Below are 15,770 nucleotides of genomic sequence, written 5' to 3' on the forward strand. Positions count from 1 at the left end.
GGTCTTGTTTTACCATTGTCGAAATGTCTTGTAAACCGGGATTCCGAGACTGATCGGGTCTTCCCGGGAGAAGGTTTATCCTTCGTTGACCGTGAGAGCTTATAATGGGCTAAGTTGGGACACCCCTGCAGGGTATAAACTTTCGAGAGCCGTGCCCGCGGTTATGTGGCAGATGGGAATTTGTTAATATCCGGTTGTAGAGAACCTGACACTTGACCTTAATTAAAATGCATCAACCGCGTGTGTAGCCGTGATGGTCTCTTCTCGGCGGAGTCCGGGAAGTGAACACGGTTTTTGGGTTATTTTTGACGTAAGTAGGAGTTTAGGATCACTTCTTGATCATTGCTAGCTTCACGACCATTCCGTTGCTTCTCTTCTCGCTCTCATTTGCGTATGTTAGGCACCTTATATGCTTAGTGCTTGCTGCAGCTCCACCTCATTACCCCATCCTTTCCTATAAGCTTAAATAGTCTTGATCTCGCGGGTGTGAGATTGCTGAGTCCTCGTGACTCACAGATACTTCCAAAACAGTTGCAGGTGCCGAGGATACCAGTGCAGGTGACGCAACCGAGCTCAAGTAGGAGCTCGATGAAGCTCTTGTTCGTTGTGTTGTATCGTTTCCTGTTGATCAGTAGTGGAGCCCAGTTGGGACGATCGGGGATCTAGCAGTTGGGTTGTCTTTTTTTCTTTTGGTTCCGTAGTCGGACCTATGTGTGTACTCTGATTGATGTATGATTTATTCATGTATTGTGTGAAGTGGCGATTGTAAGCCAACTCTTTATCCCATTCTTGTTCATTACATGGGATTGTGTGAAGATGACCCTTCTTGCGACAAAACCACAATGCGGTTATGCCTCTAAGTCGTGCCTCGACACGTGGGAGATATAGCCGCATCGTCGGTGTTACAGTATGAACCATAGAGAAGTTGGAATACATTAGATATTACACCAATATGAATTTAGAATGAGTTCACAACAGTACCTAACTGGTGATTTATTTTTTTATACTAACGGAGCTTACGAGTTTTCTGTTGAGTTTTGTGTTGTGAAGTTTTCAAGTTTTGGGTAAAGATTCGATGGACTATGGAATAAGGAGTGGCAAGAGCCTAAGCTTGGGGATGCCCAAGGCACCCCAAGGTAATATTCAAGGACAACCAAGAGCCTAAGCTTGGGGATGCCCCGGATGGCATCCCCTCTTTCGTCTTCGTTCATCGGTAACCTTACTTGGAGCTATATTTTTATTCACCACATGATATGTGTTTTGCTTGGAGGGTCATTTTATTTTCTTTTGTTTTGCTTGATGTTTGAATAAAATACCAAGATCTGAAATTCTTAAATGAGAGAGAGTCTTCACATAGCTAAATAATTATTTAACTACTCATTGATCTTCACTTATATCTTTTTGGAGTAGTTTGTCATTTACTTGTGTGCTTCACTTATATCCTATGAGCAAATGGTTGAATGATTTGAATGTCATAAATCTGAAATTATATATGTTTCTTATGCTTATCCCCTGGGGAGTAATGACTTCACATATAAGAAGTAGAGGTGGTAAATTTATTGAAGATTAGCAAACATTGTATTGGTCACTTGAACAACTCATGAAAGAATATTGAAGCAAGAGAGATTTCACATATAAATATACTATCTTGGACATCTTCTATGATTGTGAGCCCCATTAATTATTTCCAAACCTGAGCAAATTAGTTGAAGTTGGACAAGGAAGACAACATAATGAGTTATGCTTGGGTATATTTGTATAGAAGTTATATTGTTATGGATCCTCTAACATGTGGTGCTTGCTATTTAGAATCCTTTGCTAGCCAAAATATATGTACTAAGCGGGAATACTGCTTGTGCATCCAAATTCCTTGAACCAAGTTTCTTCCATGAGTGTCCACCATATCTACCTATATGCGGTATTTACCTGCCGTTCTATGTAAATTTGCATGTGCCAAACTCTAACCTTCAAATAATAATCTGTTTTGTATGCCCGAATCGCTCATGTAGCCACTAGGGGTTAGCAGTATCTTCCATGCTAGGTGGGTTATTCTCACGATGAGTGGACTCCGCTCATCATTCACGAGAAAATGGCTGGTAACTGGGATGCCCAGTCCTATGATCAAAAGATCAAAAATAAATTCGCAAATAATTTAAACAAAACTCCCCCAGGGTTGTTGAAAGTTGGACGGCACCCGTTGTTTCGGACAAGCCGTGGAGTGTGATTGTTGGTGGAGGGGGAGTAAAATCTTTACCTTTCTGCGTGGGAACCGCCTATGATGTATCTAGTATGGAAGATATTGGAAACTCTTGGTCGTTATGTTGACAATGAAAGCATACCTCTCAAAATTATTTTCATCTCTGTTTTTGCTTCGAGCTCTGGCACCTCTGCAAATCCCTGCTTCCCTCTGCGAAGGGCCTATCCTTTACTTTTATGCAAGAGTCAGTAGTATTCCTTCTCATTCCAACCTACTCTTTAGTTGGCAAGCATCATGTGATGGAAAGATCTAGGCATATATGGCCATTCAAATATATTTGAGCGTGAATTATTATTGTTGACATTACCCTTGAGGTAAAAGGTTGGGAGGCAAAATATTAAGCCCCTATCTTTCTCTGTGTTCGATGAATACTATTTTTTCTAAAAATATGCTTTGAGTGGTAGCAATCATGGAAGACTATATGATAGTTGAGTATGCGGGATTTGCTGAATCAAAGCTCTGACATAGACTCTTCCTGAAAATAAGATGAATTGTAATTGTTTGATGACTAATAACACGGTTTGTTAGTTCTCAAGAAAGTTTATGGTCTATGCTTTAACATGTGAATAGTTTGTTACTTGATCATGCAAAGTTTTATGATATGAGCTACTGTTATGACATATAATGATGCTAGAAAAGGTGATTAAAATTATCATTGATCAAACTTATGCACCTGCTAGCATTCACACTTCATAAATTATTTCTTTTATCATTTACCTACTTGAGGACGAGCAGGAATTAAGCTTGGGGATGCTGATACGTCTCCAACGTATCTATAATTTATGAAGTATTCATGCTATTATATTATCCATCTTGGATGTTTTATGGGCTTTACTATGCACTTTTATATTACTTTTGGGACTAACCTATTGACCCAGAGCCCAGTGCCAGTTTCTGTTTTTCCCTTGTTTCAGTGTTTCGCAGAAAAGGAATATCAAACGGAGTCCAAACGGAATGAAACCTTCTGAAAAGTTATTTTTGGAAAGAAAGCAATACGGGAGACTTGGAGTGCACGTCAGGGGATCAACGAGGAGAGCACGAGGCAGGGGGCGTGCCCACCCCCCTGGGCGCGCCCTCCACCCTCGTGGGCCCCTCGTGGCTCCCCTTACCGACTTCTTTCGCCTATATATTCCCATATACCCTAAAACCTTCAGAGGGCAGAATAGATCGGGAGTTCCACCGCCGCAAGCCTTGGTAGCCACCAAAAACCAATCGGGACCCTGTTCCGGCACCCTGCCGGAGGGGGGAACCCTCACCGGTGGCCATCTTCATCATCCCGGCGCTCTCCATGATGAGGAGGGAGTAGTTCACCCTCGGGGCTGAGGGTATGTACCAGTAGTTATGTGTTTGATCTCTCTCTCTCTCTCTCATGTTCTTGAGGTGATACGATCTTGATGTATCGCGAGCTTTGCTATTATAGTTGGATCTTATGATGTTTCTCCCCCTCTACTCTCTTGTAATGGATTGAGTTTCCCTTTGAAGTTATCTTATCGGATTGAGTCTTTAAGGGTTTGAGAACACTTGATGTATGTCTTGCGTGGGATACCCGTGGTGACAATGGGGTATTCTATTGATTCACATGATGTATGTTTTGGTGATCAACTTGCGGGTTCCGCCCATGAACCTATGCATAGGGGTTGGCACATGTTTTCGTCTTGACTCTCCGGTAGAAACTTTGGGGCACTCTTTGAAGTACTTTGTGTTGGTTGAATAGATGAATATGAGATTGTGTGATGCATATCGTATAATCATGCCCACGGATACTTGAGGTGACATTGGAGTATCTAGGTGACATTAGGGTTTTGGTTGATATGTGTCTTAAGGTGTTATTCTAGTACGAAGTCTTGAATAGATCGATCCGAAAGAATAACTTTGAGGTGGTTTCGTACCCTACCATAATCTCTTCGTTTGTTCTCCGCTATTAGTCGCTTTGGAGTGACTCTTTGTTGCATGTTGAGGGATAGTTATGTGATCCAATTATGTTATTATTGTTGAGAGAACTTGCACTAGTGAAAGTATGAACCCTAGGCCTTGTTTTCTAGCATTGCAATACCGTTTACGCTCACTTTTATCATTAGTTACCTTGCTGTTTTTATATTTTCAGATTACAAAAACATATATCTACCATCCATATTGCACTTGTATCACCATCTCTTCGCCGAACTAGTGCACCTATACAATTTACCATTGTATTGGGTGTGTTGGGGACACAAGAGACTCTTTGTTATTTGGTTGCAGGGTTGCTTGAGAGAGACCATCTTCATCCTACGCCTCCCACGGATTGATAAACCTTAGGTCATCCACTTGAGGGAAATTTGCCACTGTCCTACAAACCTCTGCACTTGGAGGCCCAACAATGTCTACAAGAAGAAGGTTGCGTAGTAGACATCAACCCCCCGAACCTATTAACCACCGTATCACGGAAAATTCTTCTGTTCTCTTTTCTTGTTGTTTTCTGACAGATCCAATCTACCATGGCCGCTCCACGCTCCTCCAAGGACAATTTCTTCGAGAACGTCATCAACCCATATCTGCGGGAGGTGATGCAGCACCCTCAGGCTATCCAGATGCATGAGGGGGTGCTGCACATCCGCGATGTGCAAGGCCCCAAGGGGACGGGAACCGTGGAGGCCTGGCTTGAGGCTATGGATAAGGAAGTCTTCCGGTGCAAGGGGATGGTGGAACGTGGACTCAATGCCAATCACCTCATGATCGCGGACTACACCCGTGATCTCAAGGTGGATGGCAAGTCTATGAAGGACATCGTCTTCAACCTCAATGAGCAAATCAACTTCCTCCAAAGCCAGATCTATGATCTTCAAAACCAAGTCTTTGAATATGAGGCAAGGTTTAAAGGTATGAGTTTGGTTGTGAGTTGCAGTACCTGTAAGACTCACTCCTCTTATAATGGTGATCCTCTGCCATGGAAACCCGAGGACAAGATATCTCCATCACCACCTCCTTCTTCTTCATCACCAAAAGAAAATTGAGTTTCGGGTATGGGCACTCCCCTTGGCTTCCGCCAAGCTTGGGGGAGGTGCCCCGGTATCATCCCCATTATCTTTTGCCTTTACTTATTTTAGTTTGATCTTTTTCTTTAAATGAATAAGAGTTTAGTTCGATCCTTTCTTTTCGAGACCTAGCTTAGTGATCTATCCTTGTAATCGTGTGTGAGATATATAATAAACTTTAGTTTGAGTTTTTGCTTTCTTTACTTTCATGTTGCAATAAAAAGAAAGGAAATAAACGAAGAAGATCATATGCTAATCTTATGGTAGGTGATGGCACCACATAAGGAAAAGTATAAGTAGAAAATTTTATTAGAGATTGACAAACATAGCATTGGTCAATGATGCAACTCATGAAAGAATTAATAAGGGAAGAGAAGATTCACATATAAATACACTATCCTAGAAATCTTTTGTGATTGTGAGCCGCCATCAAAATATTGTATGCCAAAATTGTTGATGTTGGAAAAGGAAGACAACATAATGATTTATGTTTGTTCATATTCACATAGAAGTTATATTGTCATAGATCCTTCAACATGTGGTGCTTGCCCCTATCTTTGCTAACCAAAATTCCGCACTAAGTAGAGATACTACTTGTGCATTCAAAAACCCTTAAACCCAAATCTTATTTTCAAGAGTCCACCATACCTACCTAGGGATTGAGCAAGATCCCTCAAGTAAGTTGTCATCGGTGCAAAAAGGCAATAAAAATTGCTTCTAAATGTGTGAGATCATTTAGTGTAAGATAAAATTGAGCGTTGCACGAACTTGTGATGGTGAAGAATAAAAGCGACAAACTGCATAATGAAGGTTGCTATCACAAGGGGCAATGCAACGTGACGTTCTTTTGCACTAAGGGGTTGAGCATACAAACAAATAAGCGCATGGCAACCTCTGATTCCCTCTGCGAAGGGCCTATCTTTTACTTTTATGTATTTACTTTTTGCAAAGAGTCAAAGTTTTCCCTCTTATCCTTTTTATTTTTTCTCCTTTGGCAAGCATCATGTGGTGAGGAAAGATCTAGGCACATATGTCTAGTTGAATATGGTTAGCATGAGTTATTATTGTTGACATCACCCTTGAGGTGAATGCATTGGGAGGCGAAACTATAAGCCCCCATCTTTCTATGTGTCCGGTTGAAACGTTTTGCTCATGTGTATGTGATGAGTGTTAGCAATCATAGAAGCTATATGATGGTTGAGTATGTGGACTTGCCTAAAGGCTCCGATACATGACCCTTCCTGAAAAGATGATGAATTGTAGTTGCAAAGTTGACTGAGAACATAGTTTGTTGGTTTCTAATAGAGTTTATGCTTTATACTTCGATTATGTGATGAACTGTTACTTATTCATGAGAAGTTTATGATAAAAGCTCTATGATAAAAGTCTTATGCTTAAATTTGTTGCTGTTATAATAATCTACATGATGCTTCTATGTCCGTATTTTGTTTTTATCGACACCTCTGTCTCTAAGCATGTGGACATGTTTGTCGATTTCGGTTTTCGCTTGAGGACAAGCGAGGTCTAAGCTTGGGGGAGTTGATACGTCCATTTTGCATCATGTTTTCCTACTGTTATTTATAATATTTTTATGCATATTAATGCCTTTTGGAGTAATTCTAATGCCTTTTCTCACATAATTTGCAAGGTACACACAAACAGGGAGAATTCCGGCAACGGGAAATCTGGACCTGGAAAATATACGTCAAGCTACCTATTCTCCACAAATCCCAACAAGCTGAAACTTCACAGAGAATTTTGATGGAATATTTGAAGAATATTGGACCAAATAAGTACCAGAGGGGCCCCACGAGGTGGGCACAACCCACCTGGGCGCGCTAGGGAGCCCAGGCGCGCCCTGGTGGGTTGTGCTCACCCAGGCCCACCTCTCGTGCCCATCTTCTGGTATATAGGTCATTTTGACCTAGAAAAATGGAGATGACTTTCAGGACGGAGCGCCGCCGTCTCGAGGCGGAACTTTGGCAGGAGCACTTTTGCCCTCCGGCGAAGCGATTCCGCCAGGGGAACTTCCTTCCAGGAGGGGGAAATCTCATCATCATCACCAACAACTCTCCCATCTTGGGGAGGGCAATCTCCATCAACATCTTCAACAACACCATCTCATCTCAAACCCCAGTTCATCTCTTGTGTTCAATCTTGTTACCGGAACTATAGATTGGTGCTTGTGGGTGACTAGTAGTGTTGATTACATCTTGTAGTTGATTACTATATGGTTTATTTGGTGGAAGATTCCATTTAATACCCCTCTGATCTTGAGCATGATTATCATTTCTGAGTAGTTACTTTTGTTCTTAAGGTCACGCAAGAAATCATGTTGGAAGTAATCATGTGAACTTGATATGTGTTCGATATTTTGATAGTATGTATGTTGTGATTCCCTTAGTGGTGCCATGTGAATGTCGACTACATGACACATCACCATATTTGGGCCTAAGGGGATGCATTGTTGAGTAGTAAGTAGATGATGGGTTGCAAGAGTGACAGAAGCTTAAACCCTAGTTTATGCGCTATTCCGTAAGGGACCGATTGGATCCAAAAGTTTAATGCTATGTGTCGTGGTTTTGTCACGGCAGATGTCCTAGAGAAAGGACTTAGTCGTGGAGCCATCGCTATGGGTTAGCTTAAAGGGGTTAAAGCGGACAAGGGACACAAGAGAGTTTTATACTAGTTCGGCCCCTTACGATGAAGGTAAAAGCCTACGTCTAGTTGTGATGGAATTGATGGGGTTTCGATGACCAGGGAGCAAATACACTTTGCCTGGGTCTCGAGTTGTTGTCTATCCTCCCTGAACCGCCGCCGGGTCGTCCCCTTATATGGGTTGACGCCCGTCGGTTTACAGACTCCGAGGCCGGCTCATATTGTGTCCGGCTCGGTCTCTGCTACTTCTGTCTTACAACAAGTTTACATATTAATGCCGGTTTGTGTCTACAGGCCTTAAACCGGCTTTGGGCCCTAGGCCTTCATGAAGCGTCACCGTCTGTCTTCATGGGATTTAGATACAGATGAACTACTTATGGGGTTAACCCGGCCTCTCCTGGCCGGTTTACGCCCATTGGTAATATCCCCAACATTAGGCCCCAGATTGATTTGAACTGGTTCATGTCAATCCTCGATACTTAAGAAAATTTCTTCTTCAACATCTTCACACAATCTTGTAAACCGTCGTGACATCATCTTCTAGGATCATGGTAAACCGTCGTGACGTCACCTGTCATTAATGAGCCTCTGACAATCGAGGCGACAGCTCCGCCTCATATCCAAAATTTAGGCTCCTTGATTTTCGCGCCTGACGCTTATCTTTCTGCCCTTATAAATAGGGCCAGGGGGTCTTTCCATCCCCCCCGTATCTCTTCACCTCATCCTCTTCCTTGCGCTGCACGACCTTTGGTGCTCCGCCTCCAACGTCGACCTTCGCTTCTGCCTCAACTCCGGCTGCTGCATCACCCTGAACGCACCAGAGAATCACGGCGCCTCTCTGCTCTTCCATCAGCATCGGTAAGCCTTCTTTCCTTCCGCCATAGATCTGTCATTAGGGTTCAGTGTTCATCGGTGTTCGTCGTTGTGCAATAGCTCTTTGATTCAAACCTTGATATTTATCCTGTATGGCGATAACCGTAGCCCTTCTTTTCCATCCGTGCATCTCGTTTAAGTAGAAAATCCCATCTGAACCTTCATCAACTACTTCGGTACCAATATTTAGGTCTGAATATATTTTCATTTTCTGACATGCGGTAGACCCAAAATTATAATGCAAACTTGTGAAACCTGTTTTTCCCTTCACTTATACACCTTTAATACCAGATTGGGCGGTTTAACTTCGTATACAAAATGATGACCCAGTAGATACCATTAGTCCCCTGTTGAACCGCCAATGCTTTCATCATTGTACTGTTTCCATTGTTAGACTCCGTTTACGAATAACCAATTCCGGTTTGTCATTATGCTTGTATCCTTATACTGTTGTATAGTTGTCCATTGTAAATCTTAAACCGGCAATAATCATGTTTCAGATTTCCATTGCCATGGCCAAGCAAGTCTATGAATGCAATTGGGCTCCCTCTTGAGTAACCGAAGAGTAGTTAAACAATCTTGTTAAAATGGGTGCTTTAGCTAAAAAAGATGTCATCCACTAGAGGGTCCCTGGCCCGAAAAATCCTCCTACACCCAAGGATGGAGAGGTAGTCGTGTTTGCTGATCATCTCGGACGAGGTTTTAGCCCTCCCGGTTCAAAAAATTTCCGAGATGTACTAGCCAATTTTCAGCTGCGTCCTCAAGACATCGGTCCCAATTCTGTGACCAACATCTGCCACTTCCAAGTCTTTTGTGAGGTTTATCTGCAAGAGGAACCTACAGTCGAACTGTTTAGGGATTTCTTTCACTTGAACCGTCGCACAGAGTTCTCGGATGGACCCAATACAGAACTAGGCGGAATGGCGGTTCAGAAAAGGAAAGAAGTCACCTTCCCTCATCCCAAACTCCACAGTCACCCCAAAGAATGGAACCAGACTTGGTTTTATTGCATGGACACCTCTCCCTCTGATGAAAACCCCCTGCCGGGTTACCGCCCCGAACGCCTTAGCAACACACATCCATTTCCTCAGAGGCTGACGGCAAGAGAAAGGGCCAACTATGCCCCCCGGTTATCAAAGCTTAGAGCCTTCATGGCGAACGGTTTGACATGCGTTGATCTTGCTCGTTGCTGGATAAGCTGGAGTATTCTGCCCTTAAGCCGGCGCTCCGGTTTGATGTGTGAGTATACGGGGAGTTTGAAGGATGCTCAGCGGCACATTGACATTCAACTTACAGATGCAGAAGTCACTGAGGCTGTAAAAAAGATACAGAACAAACCGGAGGCTGTCTGTGCCCAAACCGGACTACTCCCTTTCTGCACCTTCAACAAACCACCAGCTGTAAGAATCATATAATCTTTTTAACTGAAGTTGCTTCTGTCCAAATATTTTCTGAAAGTGTGATAATTTTCTGACAGGGTGATGATCCGTTCTGGAACAAGAAACGATCACAAGACAAACCGGCGAAGCCGCAAGACAAACCGGTCAAGCCAGTTCGTCCAAAGACCAAGGTTGTTAAAAAACCTGCCAAGAGAAGGACAAGTGCATCCTCCGATCTACCAGCTGATGACGATGTGGGTAATCCGGAACCAGAGGTAGAACTTGACTCTCTTGGTTCATTTTTCGTACACCTTATTGACAATGATTATGATCAGGACGACGCCGAAGGCAGTCATGCTGACGATGTAGAGGTAATCATTCTTTCCTCCGATTCAGCTCCTCTGCCGACATCGAAAATCCATCGAGCAAACCGGAAAGTAAAATTTTCTCACCCCCTTGCTTACTTGGACCCAAACTTTCTTTTGAAGACACAGCAGCACGAGGCTCGCCGCACAACCAGGCACAGCGGCCAGGTAGTTACCTCCGCCGGTTTACCGAACAGTCCGGTTCGGAAACGCCAACCAGAGGTCTCTTATCCCATTGATACTTCATACCCCAAAGCAGGTTGTTTCCGCCAGCCTCTTAACCCGTCTGATTCAAATTATCAGGGTAGTTCTCACTCTTCTTCTGGCGAGTCATCGGCCACACAGCTTCCACCCCTCAAAACAGTTCCTGGGTGAGCTATGCACGTGTCTTTATTCTTGATGTGCTATCTTTTCATACTGTACTGATCCTCATGTCTATCTTTTCTCAGCACCAAGCCGAGACCCAGCAAGAAGGCTCGTTTAAGCAAACCGGCTGATGATAATGTAGCTGCAGAACCGGAAAAAACGCCAGATCCGGAAGAAACCGATGCTGACGACACGCTTAACGATCCGCCGCCTTAAGACCATGACTTCCTTGCCGAACAGGTGCAAGTTGGCACTACAAGCCATGTAGACCGGCCAACCAGCCCTGTCCGAACTGATGACAAACCGGTCAGTCGAGTTAAGGATAGTGACAAACCGCCAACTCCAGTGAAGGCCGCCGATGACCAAGATGATGACATTATGATTACTGGCACTGGCCACACCACTCCTGGCAATCTTGTCGCTTTGTCAAATCATAGTGCCAAGGACGATCTCTCTGCTAACGACAAAGGCAAATGGAATGCCAATTTATCAAGCTACGCCCATCTCAATGCTCAAGACATTCACTCTGGCTTCTTGAACCGTCTGTATACCAGCCGTGACTATGAAGCTAGTTTGGTAAACTTGATGAAGGAGCGATATGAGGTAACTACTATTTTTCTCTTTTATCCAATTGCAGTTTATCAACTCCTAGTAGCCCCTAAGTGACGGTTTATGATACCAATCTAAACCGGGACTTTTGTCATAACTTAACTTTGCATATTTAGCCTCCAGGGACCGAATTACTTCTTTAAGATGAACCGGTTCCTTAAAATTTGCCATACTGCTTTTTCACCGGTATAGCCCCCAAGGGCCGGTTTAACTTTATAAAGATGAACCGGGACTGTATAAGAATTCTCATACCAACAGTTTCTGAGCAAACACACATTAGCCCCCAAGTGCCAAGATTAATACTTGTATTGTGCTTGGGACTTGTAGAAATTTCTGATAAGGAGCAAATATGCATTAGCCCACAAGTATCAAGGGCATAACTTGTTATGTGCTTGGTACTTCAAATATGTACTGTCAACTCATTGTATATCTGTCTCTTTATAGGCTGAACTGAGCAAGAAGGAGAGCCAAACCGCTGATCTGCAAGAGAACATTAAGTCCCAACAGGCCGAAACTTCCAAAGCAAAAGATGAGCTCACGAGCGCCTTAGCCGCTATGGAAAAGCTAAAGGAGAGCTTTGCCAAGGAGCGGGCGAATTGGAACACAGAGAAATCCGCTTTGCGGAAAAGAGCTGAAGACGCAGAAGCAGCTCTCAAACCGGTGGTAGACGAGCTGACTGGTGTAAAGCGGCAGATACATGCCATGACTGCTGCTGTGTTCGGTAAGCATCCTTGCTTTATATTTTCAACATATCTTCCCATGCGCTGCCGGTTTATTGATGTTTGCAATGATGCAGGAACTCGCATTAGTCATCTGGGCTCTGATGTTCAAAAGAAGCTGAAGGCTGCCTACACGCTGATAGAACAACTGTATACCGGCGCACAACGAATTATCTGCACCGCTTCTCACAATAAGCCACCCCCGACGTTAATCAAGGATACCTTAGACAGGCTATCTATGCTGCCTGCCCGGGTAGAAGAGCTAAAGAGGTCTGCTGCAAGGGCTGGCGCTCTGACCGCACTAACCCGGGCAAAAGGATGGGTGCTTGATCTTGATCCGACGGACGTGGCTAAAGGCTACCCAAGCTTAAAAGAAGACGGATCAGAATTTGGCACTGAAGATCTCTGCACAATAAACCGGGAAGTACGTCCACTGGCTTGTCAACTTGCTGAAGAGGCTGATCTTTCATTTTACCAGGCGAGTTATGATACCAATAACAAGCGGGTTGCTGCACAAACTCCTGAGGCTCAAAACCTGATCCCTCCAATCCGTAAGCACACTTATGCCCCTGACATTGAACCGTCCACCCTTATAAGCGACGAAGCTGTGTTCCAAGCTTTAATTGGGATCGACTGGACAACTGTTGACTTCCAGCCGCTGGGTAGGGACGAAGAAGATGAACCGGTGCAAGATGATCCACAACCGCCAGGTCAAGCTGATAAGCAATCATAATCCGGGGCCGGTTTAGTCTTCCACGTGCTGTAATGCTTATTTGAGAAACAATTATCCCTTTGGGCACTGAAACGCCTTGTAATAGGCTAGTTAAAACACTTGGTCTGTTATGCCTTCGTGCATATTTATCTGCAACTGATGCGTGCTAATCCGCCATGCTTAAGATATGATGTTCATAATCCATAGCTATTTGTTCAAGTTGTTCCTCCAGATAAGAAGCTTAAAGCGCCCTCGCGGTTTACCACCGGGCGGGTCATGATACCCAAATATATATATGACCAAGGTTTATAACCAAGGTTGTAGAAGATAACCAAATATGGAAATATATGATACCTGTGACCTTTAGGCATAGTGTTGGCTGACCAACCTTGTAATGAGGGTAATAACCCTAATCCGGAGTAGAAGTAACTCCTGTTATATGATGCCGGTTTACAATAAAACCGTTTCGGGTTGTGATAAACACCGGTTTATTCCATACTGGTGACTTTGAGTCAAAACTAGACCGGGCTGATAGTCTCCGGATTATAATTTGATTGTATACTGTCAACTTGTAGTTGATAGCCTAACCGGGCTGATAAACACCGGTTTAAAAACGTCACAAATCTTATGAAAACAAAGAAAACTCAGCAAAAGGCAAATAAAAACCGTTGTAGTCGAGGCTTTTCACGGGCTGCCAGGCCCCAAATTTGATCAAGAGGTGGGTTCGACCAAGCCCCCAAGTGATGCTGTGGCATTACGCCGATCAAGAGGTGTAGCTATGGTTTGGGTTCGACCAAGCCCCCATGTGATGCCGTGGCATTGCGCCGATCAAGAGGTGTAGCTATGGTTCAGATACGACCAAGCACCCAAGTGATGCTGTGGCATTGCGCCGATCAAGAGGTGTAGCTATGGTTCGGATACGACCAAGCCCCCAAGTGATGCTGTGGCATTGCGCCGATCAAGAGGTGTAGCTATGGTTCGGATACGACCAAGCCCCCAAGTGATGCTGTGGCATTGCGCCGATCAAGAGGTGTAGCTATGGTTCGGATACGACCAAGCCCCCAAGTGATGCTGTGGCATTGCGCCGATCAAGAGGTGTAGCTATGGTTCGGATACGACCAAGCCCCCAAGTGATCTAATATCAAGCTTTGAGAAGCTAAATCAAGGGGTAAACCGGACGCCGCTTTGTAAGCTCCATGTAACCACACATGATGTAAGAAAACAACAGATACCCCGCTTTAGCTGAGGTTCCGGTTTATTATATTGATCATAATATATACAATGTCATAATATGTACATAAGCAGAGCCTGTAGCTCAAGTATAGTAGGGCCAAAGATGAGCAAGATTCCACGGCCGGTTGGTCTCCTCCTCCGATTTACGTGAGTCTTTGCGCTCTCGAACATCGATTAGGTAGTATGACCCGTTGTGCAGATTCTTGCTGGCCACAAAAGGTCCTTCCCAAGGGGGGGATAGCTTGTGCATATCCGTCTGATCCTGGATGAGTCGAAGCACCAAATCTCCTTCTTGAAAGGTTCTGGTTCTAACCCGGCGGCTATGATAACGACGCAGATCTTGCTGATAAATCGCCGAACGGGCTGCCGCCATGTCACGCTCCTCATCTAACAGGTCAAGAGCTTCCTGCCGTGCCTTCTCGTTGTTAGCTTCAACGTATGCCGCTACACGAGGTGAGTCATGATGGATGTCACTAGGAAGAACCGCTTCCGCTCCATAAACCATGAAGAACGGTGTGTATCCTGTCGATCTGTTGGGTGTGGTATTGATGCTCCATAACACTGAAGGTAGCTCCTCAACCCAACAACCCGGCGTCCATTGCAAAGGAACCATAAGCCGGGGTTTGATACCTCTCAAGATCTCTTGATTGGCCCTCTCTGCTTGACCATTGGACTGGGGGTGAGCCACTGATGACATGTCAAGCCGGATGTGCTCACGTTGACAGAATTCCTTCATGGCACCTTTTGACAGATTGGTACCATTGTCTGTTATAATGCTGTGTGGAAAGCCAAACCGGAAGATCACCTTTTTGATGAATTGAACCACCGTGGCTGCGTCACACTTACTAACTGGTTCTGCCTCCACCCACTTCGTGAACTTATCAACCGCCACCAAAAGGTGGGTCTTCTTGTCCTTGGACCTCTTGAAAGGCCCAACCATATCCAGCCACCAAGTTGCAAACGGCCAGGTGATTGGAATCATCCTCAATTCTTGAGCCGGTACATGAGCGCGCCTTGAGAATTTCTGATAGCCATCACATCTTTTGACCAAGTCCTCGGCATCAGCATGCGCTGTCAACCAATAGAAACCGTGACGAAACGCCTTGAAGATTTTGAACCGGCGTGGTGACCACAATCTCCTTCGTGGATATCACACAAAATTTCACGGCCTTCCTCAGGAGACACACAGCGTTGGAAAACCCCTATCGCCCTGCAATGATGTAACTCTCCATGATAATAGTCATGGACTTGGAGCGCCGGGTTATCTGCCTGGCCAAAGTTTTATCCTCTGGTAACTCGCCTCGGTTTATTACGCCAGATATGGAACCGTCCAATCCGGGATAACATGAAGAGCCGCCACCAACTGAAGTCCGGATCAGGAACAGCCAAATCCTCTTCACCAGGGAGCTTGACGGACGGATTATGCAAAACATCCAGGAAGACATTAGGTGGAACCGGTTTACGTTGGGAACCCAGGCGGCTTAAAGCGTCTGCCGCTTCATTCTTCCGCCGGTCCACATGATCCACCTGATAACCTTTAAAGTGACCTGCAACAATATCCACCTCATGACGATATGCTGCCATTAGT

This window comes from Aegilops tauschii, chromosome 3 (genome assembly GCF_002575655.3).
Source record: "Aegilops tauschii subsp. strangulata cultivar AL8/78 chromosome 3, Aet v6.0, whole genome shotgun sequence".
Taxonomy (NCBI): domain Eukaryota; kingdom Viridiplantae; phylum Streptophyta; class Magnoliopsida; order Poales; family Poaceae; genus Aegilops; species Aegilops tauschii.